Raw genomic sequence first — 6,024 nt, 5'->3', positions numbered from 1 at the left:
TTGTATGTAGGGGTTTGTGAATTCTAGCTAGTGACTGATTGTGGTGAGGTCTATAGGGGTAGGTTAGCTTGACTTTAATTTGCTATCTGCTTTTGTGGTCTCACAAATGCAGTTACTTAGGTTTTCTATGAAAGGGAGTAATTTACACAATTCTCTTTGTATTCAATCCACCGAAGCTGAAAGCAATTGTTGAGTTTTTCCTAAGGTTTGTAGAACTCATAGTGAAAAGCTGTGAATATGGCCATATTACATATTTTTACAAGTAAATTCAAGATTACCTTAAAGAGAAAGTAGAAAGCGACTTCTGAGAGCCATCTGTCTTGCAAGATGGCAGACCTTTCCATCTGCCGAAACTGTGTCAAGCGACAGAAGTGAAGCTGTTCTCTACATTCAACTGTTGCCAGCATGTGGCTATGTCTTTGTCCATGGGCTCAGGAGTCTCCAGGTCTCACCACACTTTGGACCAACCAGCCCTTCCTCTTCTCTTTCCCATCTCCAGGTCTATGGGATTCTACGGAATATGGTCGAACTGAGTCCATATCTTCATTGCTGCCTTTTCCCCTCTTCCACTCACCAGTTGATCAACATGGGCACAAGCAATCTTGCATGTCTGCTCATGTGTTCCATTTGAGTTTCAGTCTTGAAGGGGGTTTGTCCTGAAAGGAATTTATTGCTTGCCTTGATGGCTTCCGAGAGAACAACTTCCTTGTACTTGTAGCCAATTAGACTGCCATTTTTAGTTTGGATTTTTCCTGCTGGTCTTTCTTACAAGATCTGTTTTCTGTTTCTCTTATCTGTTTGTCCTTTCAGGTGGGAATGTCCCACCTCAGAAAGAAGATTCTGGATGGGACTCAGGATTCCTCCTAAGGTCCTATCCACTGCAGAACCTCCACAGGAAGCCTATTTCATGGGGCAAGTTCTAGAATGCCTTTTAGGTATTCCAATCAGTTACAGGCTGAAGATTGGTTTACAAGCTTTCTGTAATCATATTTCCCAATTTCCTTTCTATCTAGTGTCTATTTTACAACAGTAGGCAAGGAAAACCAATATTCGTAAGACAGTCAAGCATCTTAACATTATTTTCCCTTTTTTACCCATTCAGACTGTGCCTTGATTCCTGTATCACAGAACCCTGTTCCAGGATTGAGCATACATCACTATTTACCTCTGTCCCATTTAGCACATACAAATCTGCCTTAACATTCTCTTATCTACCTTGTACTTCCATCTCCCTTCTTGTGTATTGCCCACCCTAACACCTGAACTATGATGTGTCTATCTCTTACCCTGTGCTCTGCAGTCCCTTCCCTTCCTCCTCTGGTAACCAACATTTTTTTTTTTTTTTCCCTTTTAGTAGTGGTGTCTTTTCTTAAGCTTTTACAGTAATGGCTTTATGTAATATTTGTCCTTTTGTGACTGACTAATTTCACTCAACATAATGTCCTCAAGGTTCATCCATGTTATGTCCTGGCTTGCAGTTTCCTTTGTTGTTATTCAAGGTAGCATAGTACTCCATTGTGTGTATGTACCACAGTTTGTTTATCCATTCTTCAATTGATGGTCAACTTAGGCTGTCTCCATCTTTTTACTATCGTGAATAGTGCTACTCTAAACATGTATCTACTCATGTTCTGGCTTATATTTCTTATGGATATATGCCAAGTAGAGGAATTGGATCATAAGGTATTTCTATTTCCAACTTTCTGAGAAAGCGCCATACTGTTTCCCAGAGTGGTTGGACCATTTTGCAATCCTACCAGCAATGTAGGTGGATCCCAGTCTCTCTACATCCTCACCAGGCACTTATTGTCCTATGCTGTTTTGAACTTCGCTGCTATTTCTGGATTGAGATATCTCATTCCAGATTTGATTTGTATCTCTCTAATGGCTAATGATCATGAACATTTCTTCATATGTTTTTGACTGCTCTAATCTCTTCCTTGGTGAAGTGTCTGTTCAAGTCCTGTGTCCATATTTGAATTTGGTTGTCTTTTTCTTGTAATTTCCTATACATTTTAGAAATTAATCCTTTGTCTGATGTGTCATTACAAAAGATTTTTCCTATTCTGTGGGTTCCCCTTTTTGGTGAAATTTTTTGATGCACATAAGTTTCTAATTTTTAGTATTTTCCAAGCATCTGTTTTATTGTCTTTTGTTTGTATACTTTTTGCAATGTTTGGTAGTCTGTGTGTGCCCTGTATCAGAGTCCTTAAATTTTTCCCTATTTTTTCATTGGTGACTTTTATAATTCTGGGATTCACATTTAGGTCTTTAATCCATGCTGAGTTGTTTTTTGTATGTGGTATGAGGTGAAAGTCTTGTTTCATGAAAGTATTATTTCTTTTTTTTGCTTTGAAATTTAGAAATAAATTTTATTTAAGATCTGAAATACAATTCCTAAAAATCAACTTTTCAGAAAACCGTGGCTACATAATGTATTGCCTCTATTATGTTAGAATGTGTATTAGACTCAAATACAAAAACCATGAAACAAACCACCAATCTTCAACAACTTGAGCAAAGATAGAATGCCTAAGGAACAACATAGATGACTTGTAGAGGGATGGGTTGTTTTACTTCAAGCACCATAAAAAAAAAGAGATAGAGAGAGAGCACAAATGCATGGGTTTTCACGGTATATACATTGTTGAACCTTTGGCTCTAGGAATCATGGCATTTTGTCACGTAGCATTAACACATATTAGAAAATTGTGTAGTGTCAAAGTGATAGAGCCATCATTCAAGCAATTGTTGTCAACTAGGCAAGAATTTTCTACTGAATGTTTCTTCTTTGTCTAATTACTGCATACACTGGTAGCAACTTTGTAATGCGAAAGGGAGCTTACACTCTCCTTTTATTTTCTGTTTGAAGCAAACCGAAAACAAACTTAAATATAAGCCCTGTGATAACATTAACAATTTTAGAGAACATCAGTTATACAAGAAAAAAACTAAGAACAAAAAGAAAAGTGTTTACAGATACCCAGACGTTAACAGTGAGTGGTCAGTAGACCCTCAGAGGGCTTTACGATGGTACACAGCGGAAGCCACTTCGTAATCGCTGGCAATAAACAGGGCTGCAAAATTCTTTGCCAGATATTTCAGAAAATCATGCAAATAGCCTAACAATAACGCAGTACTCTTCTTATAAAGGGGCTTATAGGCCAACATTGCTCCAATTCTCACAAATAATCTCAAGTAGGTGTGACGCTCCATAAACCTGGGACATCGGCGCATTAGGGTGGGCGATGAGGATTTCAGCATACTGGGGCCTCTCGAATTTGTAGAGCAGCTGAGTGCCCAACATCACATTGAAGTATTCTTTTATCCCTGCCACAACTTCCTTAACAGCATATTCCTTATTGTCGACACTGCCTTGTGATCTCTTACAAGTTGCATACTCTCCCAGAATGGCATTGACATTTTTCTTAGCTGGGAGCTGAAACAGCTGCTTCTGGCTGGTAACCAGGTCCCAGTCCTCGACGAGCCAGGGTTTTAATTCTTCAGGAATCTTCACTTTAACCTCCACTCTATTCTTAAATGCCTCGTCACTTTAAACGGTAGGATCCGCCAGGCCCTTTTCTTCCGAGGTGGCTGAGGTGCTTCACTGGTACTTCCACCATCTCCGTTTCCAGGACGCTTTTGTTTGGTCTTCCTTATCTTTCTCACGGATGTTGAAGGGGGGTTCTCAGCAGAGCGACCCCCCCCATCTGCCGGGAAGAGCTGGCTCCAGATTCCTCTGCTGAGGACTAGCTGTCTTCTTTCCAGAAGAGGCCCCTCTCATCTTACTTCTCTGCATGTTGCTTCTAGTTGGCTTTTTGAAGATGTCTTCTTCCGCAGATTGTTGTCCACGAGTCTGAGAACCCTGCTTTCTGGAACTCATTCAACCCTGTTTTTATTCCAACCAATAATCTTCCTTCTTCCCCTTTCAAGAACTCCTAGGGCTTTCTCAGATGGAATCTTAAAAGGTTTTCAGGGATAGTCTGGAAGGATGAAGTGGATATCTAAGATTCTGAAATGAGGGACGGTTCTGTAGTCAGGATCAGATCTTCTGATCCTTACTCTACAAACTTAGCTTTTCTGGCAGTGACCTTTTTTGTCCTGATCACCAAGCACAGTGCCCTTCAGGGGAGTATACACTCGATTTGAAAGCTATTATTTCTTAATAAAATATTCATAGCCTTAGATTTAGCCCTGGTGGTAGTGATGTGCATGGAATCTGTTCCTCCTCAAAGTGACCCTGCATATGGTTTCGAGATGAAATCTTTACGGGGACAGAAAGATCATCTTCCTCCCATGGAATGACTGGTAATTTCGAACTCTTGACCTTGAGGTTAGCAGCCCAGCCTGTAACTACTATGCTACTAGAGCTCCTAGATCTAGCCCTATAGAGATAAAAATCAATGGAAAAGGCTTTTGAGGCGATAATGGAAACTCCTCTTGCAAAGTTGGTTGATCCCAAGGGGAAGACAAGGAGAGAGACACTGTAAACTTTGGAGAAGACTTCTATCTCCTTCAAGTTCAGCTCAGCCTAGCAGGGCAGTAGTAAGTAGACTGGCAAGAGAGAGCCTTCTCTGATACAGATCACAAATTCTGGTTCAACTCTGTGTACTCATAATGTAAAGGAAGCACAGACAAGAAGTTTGGCTACCAGATGGAGACCCTTCTAATTAGTTAAGTCTGCTCTAATTTTTGGCCACCAGTTGGCAGATGCAACAGATGTCAAGTGAGTAAACAGAATATGTTGGCGGTTTTGAATTGTGTACTAGTATGTCACAAATAGATTCAATTTAGAAATGTTTTCCCCTCTGGTTAAACTCTGCAACTTAATTTTGTCAGATGTCAGGAAGGTAGAGGCATATTAGGAAGCATTTCTTTTTAGATATTTCACATTTTTGTCTATAAATTTATGGCAATTAAAGATACACATTTAGGCATATTATCTCATATTTTGTAGAGCACAGACAATGTTCTTTGTGTAATAGTAACGTTCTATCATGAATATCACTATTTTCTAACTTGGAGTTAGAAAAAAATCTATAAAATGCAATAACTATTTTTCAGAAAATCTTTTGTGAAATAAACAAGAACATTAAGAAATTAAGAGATTCTGTCACCATGATACAAATTTCTTATCTCTGTACATTGTTGGTGGTTCACGTATTATAATCAATTGACTGCTGTAGGCAAATTGTCAAAACTGTATAACTGATAATTCAGTTAGACTTTTTGGGACACAACTGCTTTCCTTTGAAATCATACATCATTGCTAAACCTCAAAATTTCCCATTGTCAGAAATAATCTCTAAGATTTCCGAAATACCTTTTCCTATTTAAAACTACTACCAAAGAGTTAGGAGTGTGATAATGGTTAGGTTGTATTTTTTTCTATAAAAAAAAATTTTTGCCCTTAGTTTTATCAACAAAACTCATAAATCCTTATGAGTGCTTACTATATGCCAAGCATTGCCCTTCATTGATTGAATTAAGCACGTCCCAGACCCTGATGATTACTCTTAGCTGTAAACAAGAAGTATGCTATAATGATTAATACATCCAGTGTAGGCCAAATGCGTTGTAGGCATTCATAGGAGGGAACAGAGAGAAAAAGTAAGTAATTCTGCCTGTTTTGATGGGATGAGTGTTATGAAAATCTTTCCAAAAGTAGTTATATGTAATCAGCATTAATTTTTTTGACATTAGTAACATCAATGAGGTAGTGGAGAAAAACATTTTAGACAAAGACAACAATATTAAAAGTGGAGATATTATGACATCTGATGATTTTGGTAAAATGTTAGTAAGTTAATGGTTCAGAAAATAGTATATAAGATCTTCATAAGGCAGCCATTTATGTTGGTAGAAAACTAGCAGACAAGGGTGAGCTGGAAAAAGGCTGATTAACAAGAGATTTTGTAGGTTTTTGACTTAGTCAACTTAGTTATCATGCTGCAACTAACCAAGATAGAAAATGCAGAAGGAGTGACTGGTTTTAGAGAATGAGTAAAAAGTTCTATTTTATAA

At 38.3% G+C, this 6,024-nt stretch overlaps 1 pseudogene; it reads right to left on the bottom strand.

Annotated features, from left to right (window-relative positions):
- Positions 1 to 3,015: 3,015 nt before the first annotated feature.
- Positions 3,016 to 3,883, bottom strand: LOC102834708 (annotated as a pseudogene).
- Positions 3,884 to 6,024: the final 2,141 nt, after the last annotated feature.

The sequence above is a fragment of the Chrysochloris asiatica genome, unplaced genomic scaffold (genome assembly GCF_000296735.1).
Source record: "Chrysochloris asiatica unplaced genomic scaffold, ChrAsi1.0 scaffold00001, whole genome shotgun sequence".
Lineage (NCBI taxonomy): Eukaryota > Metazoa > Chordata > Mammalia > Afrosoricida > Chrysochloridae > Chrysochloris > Chrysochloris asiatica.
The sequence above is the reverse complement of the archived record's forward strand: the minus strand, read 5'-3'. Positions and strand labels throughout refer to the sequence as shown.